The sequence below is a fragment of the Melanotaenia boesemani genome, chromosome 4, assembly GCF_017639745.1.
Source record: "Melanotaenia boesemani isolate fMelBoe1 chromosome 4, fMelBoe1.pri, whole genome shotgun sequence".
In the NCBI taxonomy this organism is placed as follows: domain Eukaryota; kingdom Metazoa; phylum Chordata; class Actinopteri; order Atheriniformes; family Melanotaeniidae; genus Melanotaenia; species Melanotaenia boesemani.
In genome coordinates, this window is record NC_055685.1 from 8,900,602 (window position 1) to 8,917,154 (window position 16,553).

Below are 16,553 nucleotides of genomic sequence, written 5' to 3' on the forward strand. Positions count from 1 at the left end.
CAGCTGTTAACATAATCCACCCAAAACCACTTCCTCCTCATTTATGAAGATTCTGTCAGTTTTCAAGCATTACAGTTAGAGGATGGCCGCGGGATGACCCATTTGATATCACTCAAAATGAACACCAATGTATCTTGGAGGTCATAGCTCAAAAAGTTTGGGAACCACTGGTATACAATAACCCACAGAGTTCTTCAGTTCTACCACACTTTTATTAAAAAAAATAAAAAACACACTTAAATCAGTCACATGTCTGACTATGCAAGGCCTAGTTGTCACATTGTTTACAGCAATAAGATACAAGCATCAGAGTGAGGCCCTATATGGTACTCCCCTTCTGTACTCTGTACCCGCTTTCACGCCTCAGCTTCAAACATCCTATCACTAGTTATGGCCAGATGATGCCTCCTAAAGCACTGAAGCTTTCCAACAAATTGGTTGAGAAAATGAATCACTTCTCGAGGCTCCATGTACACATCAAGTACCTGCTGGCCAAAGTGTATAAAACAGGCAGTTTTGACGTAGTCCGTGACATACTGTATTTTGTGTCATTAAAGGCTACCTGATTTATATATATATACATATATATATATATATATATATATATATATATATATATATATATATATATATAAAACAACTATAGAATTTGCTTCCGATATATTGTATTTTTCTTAGTATAACAATATTATGTTGGATCATAAACATGAGATGAAATTAGGCCAATATTCATTCCCAGGGGGAAACTGGCAAAAAATAAACTTAATAAACTTGAACCCGCCACCTAACATCTTGCATGCTAACACTCCAATCAACTGAGCTATAACACTAATGTACATCAGCAGATACATTTAATCTATTCTACAGATGTATTGTGATTTTTGTTTTTATTAAAGTAATTTATTTATGCCATCCAATTGCTTGGCTAAAATTGCGCTGTGATGTAGTCTCATATGGTATAAGGGCATGGGGGAGTAATGGGCTCGACACATGGGAGACGATGTCTCTCCTTCTCCGTTCATTTCCTATGGAACTTGCTCGATAAGGCAAAAATCGCTGCCCTTCTCCAGCCAAGTGACAGGCTACATTAAATTTTTGTCGCTGTCTCATGGTACTACAACCAACCAGCGAGGGGCTTCATGACTGACCAATGAGCTGAGAGCAGGCTAGACAGCGCAGTGTGCAAACAACAGCAAAAAACAGATCATTTTAGCTGTTTCTGACTTTCCCATACTTTACAATACTTTATATTGACAAGATTATAGAAAGATTATAGAGATGTAAATGAAAAGGCAGCTGCGTGACGCCAGGGTGAATTTGACCAAATGTAGGTTCAGGATTTATCTGCTTCAGCCTTGAGGTCCGCCATTAAACGATGATATTCGCCATTCTGTTTCCTTGTTTGTAAAACAACATGAACCCAGGTTTGTCTTTCTCTTTTCTACAATAGAGTCAACAGCAAGATTTCTGTATATTCGAGCAAAATCCTCTGACTCTTCATTCTTCATGCCTCATCTGTCACAAACTACTTTGAAAATGTCAAAATTCCCTCCAATATCATAACCAATCAAATTTTTAGGAGAAAAGCAATCATAGCTGCTGCTTGGTCGCCTCCCGTGTTTCAAACCCATAACTGTTCTGTGTCAGCTCTGGAAAATGGGATTGGTGACGATGATGATGGTGATGATGATCATGGTGAAAATGCTTTGTTTATAGCAGCACAACGATTTTATTCATTTTCATTAAGAAAAATATTCTTTTAAACTGTTTGAAATTATTTGTGTTTTTTTTGTCAGGGAAGGACAGCTTCTCCAGCCTTTGAAAACATTGTTTCCTATGGCAGCGATGAGGCTCGTGGTGAGGTCTGAGCCACTTTCAGAACCAGTCATGTGGTACAGACTCAGTGCAGTATGAGTATGAAATATTTGTGATTTCAAATATCACCACCCTGTTGCTGCACTGTCCTGGATCATATTTCGGCTTCTTCAAAACTCATCTGTATATATGAGATCTCACAGAATCTCTATGAAGATCTCTGCCTCTGGTCCCCCCAGTATTTTCTGATCACTGGATTCGTTCTCATTCTATGAGGACTCCTATTTAGATCTGGATCTAAACTGATTGTCGGCTCTGCCTATATAAAAATTTAAGGATCTGGTTTTTGGTTTTCTCAGTCATTGACTAAAACTCCATTAACTATCAATGCCCGTGCCTACTCACCTCTAGACTCTGGCTCTTCTCCTTACCACCTGTGGCTACAAATGCCACCACCCTGTTGCTGCACTGTCCTGGATCATTTTCCTGCTTCTTCAAAACTCATCTGTACACATGAGATCTCATAGAATCTCTATGAAAATATAACTGGACTGGAGACATCACCTCCGTTTTTAGACTCTACAGAGAATTACAATCCAGCATTTTCTACAACATCTTAGTTCCTGACCGTCAGCCCTCTGCACTATTCTCTCTGTTAAACTAGTTAAAACCTTATCATTTTCATCTGTCACTGAGTAATTGAAGGCCAGTCGGTACAGAAAGCAGTCTGTAATCAATACGAAGGATCTCTTCATTCCAGTCAATCCAGCTTTTCTGTCATTGCACAATTATACACACACTCCCGACTGAGTTTGCACAGTCTCATATTGTGATCCTCTGTTAATATAAGAGTTAATTTACTTTCGACGACCCCTGCCCTTTCATAAATGGTCTTACCAAGTTCTTATCTGATGAAACAGGTTGTGGTGTTGATTAAAATCTGGCATCTCACTTGTCAGAATTTAACCTTAATAAAATATCAATTTAAATTATATTTTCTGTACTTACCCTTTTAACCAAAAATAAATCATTCTGACCTTAAACATCACTAGCTGTCTGGGACCTTGGAAAATATCTATGCACCATCAGGAAGCAACTTCTTTTGTTTCAAACAGACATCTGACCTGATATTAGTCACATGGAAAGACTTTTAATATGTGGAGGAGACTTGAATATACAACTAAAACTGGGTACACACACACACACACACACACACAAACACACACATACCTAATAATAAAAACAAGCCAAGTAACCGATGAATGACATCAATCCAATCCACCCTACTTAGTATGAATCACATACAGCAACACAAAAACGGGGCAGTACCATTAAGTTTATGAGCTGGAAGAGTTTTTGATTCAGTTTATTGGCTGTATCTCTAACAAATGTTCTTAGTAAATTAAGTTACCAAAAGATGGGAAGAAATAACTTCAAGGTCACTTTAAAAATCTATAGCTATTTAATGAGATCCTTCACAAAAGAAAGGAAAGTGAGACGAGGTTTTACTTTGTCCATACTAAATATATGCACTGTACTCAGAGCCACTTCAAAAAGTGTATTTGACAGAATATCAAGGTTGAACACATAGAAATGAATGGAATAAAACATCAAAGAGTGTAAATGGGCTGTTTTTAACCTTTTATTTATACAGGTTGACACGCAATCTCATTTACAAGAGCCTAAGGACTGTACATGCTTGTACAACTGTACATAGTTGTTTATTTTTTCTTGTCTTTTTGATCACTCAAAGCACTTAGACACCGCAATCCATACATTGATACAGCACTTCTTAATAATCCATGTTGTATGATGCACATTTATACAACAGTAAACACATCAAAGGTAACACGGGGTCCATTATTTTGCCCAAGGACAATTTGGCATGTACGCTGAGAAATCCAAGATTGAATCATCCATCATCCATCTGCAAATATCTTTTAAAGATATTTGATTCCATTCAATTATGAAATCAAAATGGCGCTATCGAGTTTTAATCTCACTGTTTTTAAGTTTGAACTCCAGAGCTGAAACAGCTTGTTGTCTTACAGTACATCTTTCCCAAACCTATTCCAACTGTGATTTCACAAAATGGAACAAGATAACATTGCGATTTTCTGGGAAAATACTACAGTATAGAATATTATGGCTGTTGAAAGAGAAAAAGATTATTACCACTCAGCACAGACAAAATGCTATGCTATACTGTAAAATGATACCACAAGTACATAATCAGGTTATACTGGAAAAAACTTGGCTGTCCAACAGTCATAATATTGACTGCTGATTTTTGCTTATGTGAGTTCTGGATCCATTTGTAATGACCCTGACAGCTTTGCGTCTCTTAATCCAAGAACAATCCTACCTATGAGTTCTTCTCTTAAATCTACAAGTGCACAATGCTCAGCTAAGCGATGAACAGCCATAAAATAAATGCTTCAGCACTTTCTTCTAGCTGTTAAACTGTGCTTGCTTGAATTTGGTGTTCCTTTTGCTCATACAATGCCTCTCAAAGCAAATTTTACTTCATGAGATTTTTTCTTGTCATCTAGATGCAGGATACACTGAATATACTTGGATTCATCCCCTAAATTGTACATCAGGGTATTCATTTTATATTCCTGCGTCTCTTTATCCAGGCCTGACACCACTGATGGCAGAAATGGACTGTTCGGGAGATTGAATGTTTTGGAACAATTGTTCAGCTGCTGGTGACCTTTACTGCTCCACAATTGAGAGCCTGCTGACTTAAGCCTGGTACACACAACGATTTTTTAAATCTTATTTTTTATCTGGTCGAGACCTCAGATGTGAAAATAAAAAAAATCTGTTTCGATCGTATTGTCTGTGGTGTGCTCTGAAAATGTAATCACAGAACAACACACACATAATGATGCTGTCCCACAACTCATCTACAATCTAGTCCTCTGAGCCAGACAAATGTCAAAACGTAGAAGAAGAACCATAGCAACAACTGGCAAAAAAAAAAAAAAAAGAAGAAGAAACTTAGCAACAACAGGAAAACACAACACACAGCATGGAAGAGGATATATAGGACGAGGGAATGATGCTGGTCTTGGGACTATTGTTAACAGAAAAATATAGAAATGAAAAAAATAACAGACTGGAGACGGCATGAACACAGACTTTATTTACTTCCTTGTTCCCCAGCCAGCTTGTTCTCTGACTGGTTACATTCCATACCACATGTCATCCCCACAGTCAGAATGCACAAGACGTCGTTGTTCCTCAGAAATCAGCACTGAAATATTTAACATGTTCAATATTCCCAATTGTCGGCTACAACCAGTTTCAGAGCAGATTATCTAGACAAATCGGCTTGTAACACACCACAGACCAAGTGATATTTGAACAGGGAAATTTCATGATGATCGGGCATTTGCCCTCCAAGGTCGGGAAGAGACTAAATTGGGATAAAAACAGCCCAAAAATTGTAATGTGTGTATCAGGCTTTATGCTGTCACGGTGTAGCACTCCAGGTGCACTGAGGCTGGCAGGAAGAGGCTGCAGATTTTGGTAAACACAACACAGAAGATCATCAACTGCCCTCTGCCCTCTCTGTCTGACATGCATAACTCCTGTTGTCTCAGTATGGCCAGAAACATAATGAAGGACTCCACTCAACCCGGTTTTCACCTCTTTGACCTGTTGCCCTCTGACAGTCGTTATAGGTCCATACGGTCCAGAACAGACAGCTTCTTTCCCAAAGCTGTTACCACACTGAACCCAAACCTGCACTAATGTCATGCACTGGTGCTCCTGTGTTGATCACTTTCTACTTTAATAAATACATTCAGACTGCTGCACTGATTTCTTGCCCAGACCCACATACTACCTCAGACTGTTGTAATAATACCAACTAGGTGTAATAACACTTACTCACACACATGCAAGCCATTCATTTTGAGTCTTGGTTGCTTTTCATAGCTGCTATTTAGTGTGTTCTTATATTGTGTTCTTTATTTAAACGTTCAAAAAAAGAAAAAGAAAAAAAAAAAAAGGTTACCACTATGTGTGCACATTTACGGAGCTGCTTTTAAATCTCATTGTACTCGATATAATGACAATAAAGGCTTTCTGTTCTATTCTATCTGGTGGCCAAAAAATGTGATTTCTAAATATTGATCTCAGTATACACATGTTTTCATGTGTCTTGGTTTGTTTTGTCTGTTGTAACTTCTTATGTTGGTTTATAGTTATATTTGTATGTAAGGAAGTATTATTTTAATCATTCAGTATTTGTATGCGGTGATCCTGTAAAGTATTTTTTCTAACTGTAGTCAGGCTGAGAGAGTTTGGCCTCTTGCTCAAAATCTCTCCTACTTTGGAGAATATTCCCTCACAAGGGACTGATGTGTTCATAGGTGTCTCTACATTGTTGTGGTATTATTGCTAAAGGCCTAGTGGTGCATGCAAAGTATACATTTAACGCTTTTCTCCTAAAGGAGCTGGAAGTGATCCCAGACAGCTGACCAGGGACATTTTCTGCTTACTTATATCCATACAATTCAATCTTTCTACAAAGCACTCTGCATAATACACTCAAATAAATGAGGCAAGACTTTGCAAATAAATGGCCGTTAGGAAGTCTTTTAAATGTTTTAAGCACATCTGGTGAAAGAATGATAGGCCAGTCCAGCAAAGGCATGAGAAATAATTACGACGATTAGATCCTTTTTATTTTGTGAAACTATAGTAAACTTTTTTCATTGTTCCATTCTGGACACAAGCCAAAATGACTGCATCACATTCAGTTGTGTTTCACTGAATTTTAATTCTAAAGCAGGGTGAAACAACTGTGATGTTTCAGAACGACTGGTGATGTAATGGAAGGCGATATATTCATTTCTTATATACGTTTTTGGTCTTTATTCTGACACCATGAAATGTTAATAATACAATAACCAAATAGAGTGGACCATTTAAGTAAGGGATAGTGCATGACGAGGTGTCCATTATCATACATTAATGGACGAGGTGGAGGTGTGAACCATCCGACGCAAAGCGGAGGGCATTATCCCGCTTATACCATGGTCACTTAAGAAAGAAAGAAATATTAAATCAATTATTATTATGTTAATGTTGTTTTTCACCTAAGTTATTCACAAGAAGCAGCTGAGTGGACTATTTTGTTGTGACGAGTTGCCAAGGTAACCGGCTCTGACACAGAACCTGCAGCTTGGTACGCCCCAGCTGGTGTATTAGATCTGATCAGTGGAGGGACGGGAGAAGATTGCTTAACGTTAAGTTACGTGACAGTTCTGTTTATGTGTCGAGCATGTGATATGGATGTATTGCAAGCATTGTTCCATACTTGATTTAGCATGTCAAAAATCACATGACCACACCAACCGTCATCAGTATGTGTCAAGCAGCACGCCAGAACTTCGTAGGTGCCAGACTTTTCAATTTCTCAGTGATTTAAAAGGGTTCCACATACTTTGAAAATCATGGGTTTTTGAGAGCAGATTCTGCTGGTGTGCCATTACATTTTGAAAACAGAGTTAGAGAAAGTATCATATTAGCATTAGCTTAAATTGGATCACATTTAGCTGACATACAATTATATAGACACACTTAGTGGCAAACACAAAAGAGTAATACTACATACACACAACACACACCCTAACATAGAAATATAGATATAGATATAGATATACTTATATATATACATATAGTTAGGTTAATATATAAATATATGTATATGCTGATAAGTGTATAGAGTGATTGAAAAGCCGGAGATTATATGTAGACTGTGTCTGAGTGAAAGGTGTGGTGTGTGAGGAAGTGAGATGATATTAAAAAGAACCTCAAACACTAAAATATGTTCCGTCATTGTGAAACAAAACTTGCATGTTATAAAATCCATCAAGCTAAATAAGGTGAACAGTCTGCTGCCAGCATGTACTAGTCAGTACGAAATGTAAACTTTGGTCCAGCAGAACGGGACGCAGACTGGAGGCTGGAGGTTTAGAAGTGATGCATTGCTTATAAAACACACAAGAGTTGGATTTCCTTTTATAAACAGAAACAGGCGTTGGACGTGCGTGCACAGGCTTTTATAAATTTGAAAGTAGAAGTGCACAGCATTTCCTCTTTGCATCCCAGACGCCACCTGTAGTTTGCTTTGCTACGCACAGTTTTATAAATAAGGCCCCAGAAAAGAAAACAGACAGCAACAAAATAAGAACAAAAACCCACAGATCATGCCACATACAGACATAGTGAGGTAAAACCTAAAGTTCCTGTTAACTTAAAATAAATAAATAAATAAAAAAAACATCCGCTCCTTGTTGAATATGGTGATGCCACTTGTCTAAAGGGATTTATACTCGTGTGGCATCACCGTGCGGTTGGTTACGTCGTAGCTGATGCTGGTGAGTGTGCTCTCACCATAGACTGTATATAAAAGATGGCAGGAGCCTCTGTGACGTCACCCGTAGGTTTCTGAAGAGCAAACGTGAAGCTTGTTGGGCGTTCCCACCGTCGCCATCTTGGTAGCATCATACGTGTCGTTAGTCTCGGAAAATCCAAACATGGGCAAAGAGGTCAAGCTGAGAGGGGGACTGTGAAGGTGGGGGTAGATGATTGACAACCATCAAACTCCAAGCTGCTTGTAATTAAGAGCTAACCGAGCTAACCCCGAGCAATGGTAGCTAACCAGCTAATGGAGGTAGGCAAGCAAAAACTAAGACAAGCTGTTAGCCGGCTAAAAACTATGGTTGTGCTGCACTCTCCTGTCTTTACCATGGATATTGAATACCTGTCAATCAAAAGGACACGTCCCTAATTATGCCGAATTTCAAGATTAAATAGCATCCAAACGGATGAGTCAGAAACCCCCCCCATGAAGGTAAACTTGACCTTTTAATCCTAAAATGGATTTTTGTAACAGGCTTTAAACATGTTTATTTCTGCTGTTGGCCCTTTTTTTAACATGGCAGTCTATGGGGATTTGCTCTGTTTTGGAGCTGGCCGCTAGCGGAAAGGGGTGAACTGCAATTTTTTGCACTTCTGCATAGGGTTCACATTTTACAGGCGGCGGTTGCTGCTTGGCTCTCACACTTGAGCATAGGGGGTTTGTGTTGTTTTGGTGGTGTGTTTCTCCTCCTAATCTGAAGGTGGCAGCAGGGGTGGTATTGGCCAGTAAGCTCACTAGGTGGAAGTTCTTTTGATGGGTCACTTCAGTTCCTGTACGTATTTTCTGTTTTAAAACAATGGAGTCCAGTATTTCACATTTTTGCAAATATTTAATATATCTTTTTATAAAACAACACTATAAAATTTAAACTTTGACATACATAATATCAAAGTTTATTTTCTATAGTTTGATATTCTACAGAACAAAGTTTAATTTATATAGTTTTATCTCATAAAAGATATACTAAAATATTTGCAAAACTGTGAGGGGTGCACTCACTTATGTGAGATACTATATATATATATGGATGGATGGATGGATATGCTGTGGCTCCATGGCTGCAACTGCTCGTGCACACACTCTACAAACACGACTTTGGGGGAGATGCATGTTTGTGGAGTGTAATGGCGAGGGCTATAATCATGTGTTCTAGATGTCCTTGGAACTCAGAATTTTGAAATGATGACGTGATCTAATTTTTCAGAGCAACAAACTCATAAGTTTAAGTGGACCCTGAGAAAACAGATTTAAATATGGTTACATATTAAAATCTTTATTAAAATTCTTTATAAAATATTTTATGTTTATTAAGTTTCTAGTATTAAACAGCAGCGAGTTGTTGTTATCTATAATTGCGTTGTTACTGCAGGTTTGTTCGTGAAAAATCACGTCAATATGTGTGGTTTATTATCACCAAAATTGGCTGGTGTTTTCATGGTGCCCATTTTTACAATATGTTTGTGATTTTCTATTTTTTATATGGCATTTGTAGATGCTCACAAATTGTCTGCTTTGGAGGCATCCATTTTTTCAGAGTTGGAAGCTGGAATGTCAACTACCTGGTTATAACGTCACATATTCTTGGCCACTCATAATTCTGAGACAACTGGAACGCACCATTTTAAGTGGCCTGTTTTGCTGCACCCTTTATTTGTGTGGATTAATGACACTAATTGAAAATCTATATGGTCTTAAGAAATAATGTCACAGGCAGAGCTTGACATTGAGCTTTTGGGGGAGCCTTTGTCGGGCATGCATGTGACTTTGCACATCATGTGCACACGCATATACCGCATGTAGTGTGGTCAATTATATGGTTACTACAAAAAAAAAAAAAAAGAAAAAAAGAAACTGTCGCTACTGTGTGAAGCTTGTTTAATCAGAAACACAGACGGAAAGTTCTTTTAACAACCACAAAAAGCATATAAAGTGTTTTTTGTATGGACTCGTACAGCATGCTACAAACAAACAACGCTGCTGTCCACAGTGCTGAAGGAAACAGAACTGATCACATTTGGAGGATTTCATTAATTAAATTAAACAAATTAATGAAACACAAAGCTGACAAATCCCTGCTATTCTTTTCGAGACACACCAGGAACCTTTTTGAAAAATTAAATGTAAAGTGAAAGTGGACTATTTTTAGGGCTCCCCCTCAAAGTATGAGCTGAATGTCTTTAGGGGAGCTTCTGTGCCTTTCAGGGGAGCCAAGCTCCCCTTAGCTCCCCCGTAATTTGAACCCTGGTCACAGGTATTAAAAAAATCAAACTGTGAATATATTAATAAAGGTAAGATGCCTTAACAGTGTAAATTACCCCATAAAATGTACCTCATTTTGTGACTTTGGTGCCAAAATGGTTAATGTGCAGCTTTTTCCAAACATGTTGTACCTGTGCTTTTGTAAATGGCTGACCCTTTTTCTCAAATGGTTTTAATGGAAGTCTTTTATAGTTATTAAAAAGACAGGAATTCATCTACTCAAAACACACATTAATTGTCATGACCTGTGGGGTTTAGGTTTAAGTTTTTTGTTGGATTTACTGCTGCCTAAGTTTCTGTCCTGCTTTCTTGTTTAATTTTGTTTTTTTCCCCCATGTGTATTCTGTCTGTTCCTGTGTGTGTTCTTCCTGTTCCCTGCTTCCAGTCCTTCCACACACCTGTTTCTTGTTCTGTAATCAGTCTCTGCATATACGCTCCATGTTTTCCTTTCTTCATTGCTAATTTATTGTGTGTCTTTGTTCTTCAAATCCTTCTAGTCTAGTATTTGCAGTTTTGTCCTTTTTTAAAAAATTTATTTTAGTTCCCAGTGTCCTTCCTTCTGCAACGCTTTTGGTTTAATTAAATTCTTTAATTAATCTTTAGTCCTCCACCCACCTGTATCTCCACCTAATTCCTGCATTTGGGCTCTTAAACCTCATCTCCTCCTTCCACGATCCATGACAGTTGGAGAATGTATTGAAGGACTTGAACCACAGTGACTCTCAAAGTGGAGGCTGCATGGCTCATAGAATAAATTCAGAATATATAAATATATAAAAAAGACAGCCTAAGCTTTGCTTGTGTTATCTAGCAATAAAATATGTATTGGCTACTAAAAGTAAATACAAATATAAAGCCGAGCAGGCAGGGGAGGCGGTTGTTTTGGCCAGAAAGCCACAGAAATGGATAAACATGGATTTATAGATAAGTACTGAGATGTGGGTTTCAGTAAGAGGCTGAATCAGTAGAGAGCTGAGTGGCAGCCTGGGGAGTAAAGCAAACATTCCTCTCAGCATGTCATTTTAATCTTTTTGCAGTTATCCATACAAATAAATAAAATAAAATAATAAATAAAAATGGTTTAGGCCTGGGCAGCAAAACATAAGGAAAGAGTTGGATTGATCTGGAGGCAGCATTTGGTTGCAAAAATGTTTTTTTAAATCTGTGGGAACCATTTGCCTATTGCAAATGTGCATTATTTGGCTACAATGCACAGTGGGTGGGATGGAAAGTATTAAGATGTTTTCTGTTTACTCTGTAACGTATTTTAGGTGGAGGAGCTAATGTTAGTGTGACCTAAAGTCAAGTTTAAATATTGCTTTCTAGCACTTTACATTGTTTTATCATTTTTACTCTTCTGATTAAAACAACCAAGCCAGCTGGCTGCACAAGATGCTCAACATAATGAACAACATACCAATCAAAAAATAGACTGTTCTCAGACAGAGGTTTCTTCATCTTCCACAAGGACTGCTACAAGCATTCACTTCATTCCAGCTCTCTACAACAGCCATATACAATGACTTTCTGTGTCTGGAGAGGGGCCTCAACTCAGTCATATGTCTCCTTCTAATTTAATTAATCTTTGCAAGTACATTTTCTTGCTGCAGCATGCATATTGGTACATGTTCTTAATTTTCTTTACCAATGCAGGCAATTTCATTTGTACGTTTATCTTGTTTTTGCAGAAAAAGAGCAGCACATTGTTAAATCTTTTTCACACCATACACTGTATCATGTTTGCTGATAGTAATAATCAGTTATTTAATTTGTCTATTGAGGAGGCCAAGGAAAACATTTTGAAACGGTATGAAGCTATTCAGGCTGTGTTGCCCTCCAAAAATAATAAAAAACACACAAAAACAGAGACAAAGCCACCATTAATTTCCATTTAGGGATGAAAGTGTGGTGACTTAATGTAAGGAGCCAACAGCGAAACGGAGGAAAGTTAAACTCAAACTACCTGGGACCTTACACTACTGTAGAAATCACAGGAAAAAGTGTGGCTCTCCAAGACAGCCAATGTGTGGTCACACCAACAATAAACATGGATCATCTACACTAAGGAGAAACCCAGGGTGCCACAGAAATGTAATGAAGTTCCAACCCCAGTCCTGTGCCCCCGGTTCCACCTGCCAGTCCTGTGCCCACGGTGAACACCACCACCTCAGGACAGATCCCATCAGTATTTGGTTTAACAAACCCCTCAGTGGATCCCTCAGTTATCCAAAGTAAGTGTGTCAAGTTGAAATAAAACAACAATTATAATTATTTTTTTCTTCTTTTTGTTTTTTTTGTTTTTTTTGTCACACAATTTTGGGTCTGTGGAATTTTGGACCTTCACTCTCTTGCTTATAGCAGGGACCACATCCCCAACAAAATTATTTAACATATTTATTCAAAATATTATCACAGATTGAATTGATCTGAAGATTGGTTCTCATCTGAGTGTTCTAGTTGAAAGCAAGGACCAATGAAAGCCAGCATGAGTGCTTTATTATAGGCAAACATCCTGGTCTAATTATTCATGACAGTATGTGTCTAATGAATGGTTAACACTCTGTTGAACACTAAAACATGAAAAAGACCAAAACTGACTTATACAAAACAGACTTGAGATATTGTGGATTCATTACACTGCTCCTCAAAAAGAAATAGAAAGTGAGGCAAGAGGTCCAAATATATTGAGAACTTTAACTTACTGCTTTTGTAATTCTAACTTACAGTTTGTTTGATTTTTTATAACAGCTTATCAATGCACACCTGGCCCTGCTAGTAAAAAAAACCAATGAAGAAAACATTGAAAGGGTCTTTGTCATTGATTCCTTTGAAACGACAAACATGGCAACAGAAGAAACCAAAGGTCAAGGTATGAGATTTTTTTCTCTCATTGAAAGTTGTAGGACCTTGACAACAAATATGAACACTGATATTTTCTTTATTTCTTATTACCATTCAGGCTGACCCATGGTTATACAAGTACGTCCTAGGGATAGTCAATGAAAGCCATCACTGTATGCTAGTGGTAAAAGTTAATGATTTATTTTTCTTGGGCCCACTGAGTGAGAGCAAAGTGAAAATAAACCACTGGTAAAACATGTTTTATTAGCATGTATTTAAAAGGGGAAACCAAATACAGCAGGATATGTGAACATGTTGTTCATTTCAGCTTCCTTTGTAACCCTGTATTTAGATTCTTCATGAGACTAAAGGGGTTAAATGCATCTAGATGGGCAAGTGTCTCAATCAGTCACCCAATTCAAGAAGATGCTACTTCATGTGGTGTCTATGTATTAAAGGTATGTATTCCTGATTTGTCATTTACAAAACCATGCCATTATGCTGGATAACATATGCTGCATTGATGCTGTGAGCAAGGCATAATGAAGCAGTACAAGGCTGGCGGACAGAATGGATGAGTATTGAGCACAGCACGAAGAGAAGCAGCATTTGTACCACATACAGTGCCTTGCAAAAGTATTCACCCCTTTGGCCTTTTACCGAATTTGTTACATTGCAACCTCTAATTTGAATATTTTTTACAAATCAGAATTTTATTTGAAGGATCTGCACAAAATAGTCCAAGTTTTGAAGTGAAATGAGAAATATAAATACAAAAAAGACATTTCAAAAATAAAAAACTGAAAATTGCCATGTGCATATGTATTCACCCCCTTTGTTATGAAGGCCCTAAAATGCTCTGGTCCAACTAATTACCTTCAGAAGTCACACTATGAGTGAAACAAAGTTCACCTGTGTCCAATCTAAGTGTCACATGATCTATCAGTATATATACACACCTCTTCTGAAAAGTCTCAGAGGCTGCAACATCTAACATCTAACATCTAACCAAACACCACTAAGAAGACCAAAGAACTCTCCAAACAAGTCAGAGACAAAGTTGTTGAGAAGTACAAGTCTGGGTTAGGTTATAAAAAAATATCTAAATCTTTGATGACCCCCAGGAGCACCATAAAATCCATCATCATCAATTGGAAAGAACATGGCACCACAACAAACCTGCCAAGAGAGGGCCGCCCACCAAAACTGACAGACCGGGCAAGGAGGGCATTAATCAGAGAGGCAGCCCAGAGACCGAAGGTAACCCTGGAGGAGCTGCAGAGTTCCACAGCAGAGGCTGGAGTATCTGTCCATAGGACCACAATCAGCCGTACACTCCACAGAGCTGGGCTTTATGGAAGGGTGGCCAGAAGAAAGCCATTACTTTCTGCTAAAAATAAGAAGGCACGTTTTGACTTTGCACAAAGGCACGTGGGAGATTGTCAAAATTTATGGAGAAAGGTGCTCTGGTCAGATGAGACTAAAATTGAGCTTTTTGGCCATCAAGGAAAACGGTATGTCTGGCACACACCCAACACATCCCATCACCCCAAGAACACCATCCCCACAGTGAAACATGGTGGTGGCAGCATCATGCTGTGGGGATGTTTTTCAGCAGCAGGCACTAGGAAACTGGTCTGAGTCGAGGGAAAGATGGATGGTGCTAAATACAGAAGTATTCTTGAGCAAAACCTCTATCAATCTGTCAGTGATCTGAGACTAGGACGGAGGTTCACCTTCCAGCAGGACAATGACCCCAAGCATACTGCTAAAGCAACACTTGAGTGGCTTAAGGAGAAAAATGTAAATGTGTTGGAATGGCCTAGTCAAAGTCCAGACTTCAATCCAATTGAGAATCTGTGGTCAGACTTAAAGATTGCTGTTCATAAGCGCAAACCATCAAACCTGAAGGAGCTGGAGCAGTTTTCCCTTGAAGAATGGGCAAAAATCCCAGTGGCAAGATGTGGTAAACTCATAGAGACTTATCAAAAATGACTTGCAGCTGTGATCTCCGCAAAAGGTGGCTCTACAAAGTACTGACATTGGGAGGGGGGGGGGGGGGGGGGGGGGGGTGAATACATATGCACATGGCAATTTTCAGTTTTTTATTTTTGAAATGTCTTTTTTGTATTTATATTTCTCACTTCACTTCAAAACTTGGACTATTTTGTGCAGATCCATCAAGTAAAATTCTGATTTGTAAAATATATTCAAATTTGAGGTTGCAATGTAACAAATTCGGTAAAAGGCCAAGGGGGTGAATACTTTTGCAAGACACTGTAGCATGCCTAAATTATTTTTATTTTTATTATTTTTTTCAAGAGTGTATGAAACAAGAACAATGGCTTAAATTATAGAACTTTGATGTTATTCCTTTTAAAATATTGTAAGTCATAAAAACAAAACTAAAGTTAACTTGTAAGCTATTTAAAAAATATTTAAAAGCACCCCTTAAATTAAATTAAATTCAATTAAATGTATATTTTGGTAATCCCAAAGGGAAATTAAATGTTTTTGTAACTCACATTATACATGTTTCTTATAAGATGCTGTCATCCAATTTATATTCACATGCATAAATTCATTGTTGCACTTTTGCTTTAACAGTTTGCAGAGTGCCTCCAGTGGCTGTCATGTGGCATTTGACAACTCAGTAACAACTATAAATGCTATCAAAGAGCAGATTGCTGTCATCCTCCTGGAAAACACAGATATCTTCATGAAATATTATACATATGTACTGTCCTTACGCAGATGCTCCTGAAACTGGATATAATTCACTAAAACCACATCAGATAATCTAAAAAGATTTAATACACATCAATATTTATACAATTCTTTTTTTCTCTCTCATTTCCTTTTTGATGTTATGAAGACGACTTGACTGGTCTTTGCTATTTTTGTGGGCTGACGGATGGTGACACTCACTATTCAAGGGGGGAAAAGGGAAAGTCTGTCTGTGAAGGTATAACTCTTGAAGAAAATCAGACCACTTTATTATTATTATTACTATTAACAAGAAATGTACTCTAATAAATAAATAAATAAAATAAGTCCTGAATATCAGTGGAAATTAAACTTTGTAAATCAACACACAAATCATATAAAGCCTTGCAAAAGCATACTTTGTTAATTTTAGGCATATTGTCACTTGCATCCGCGTACTATGTCGGTTATACACCGAGGGGAACAGTCG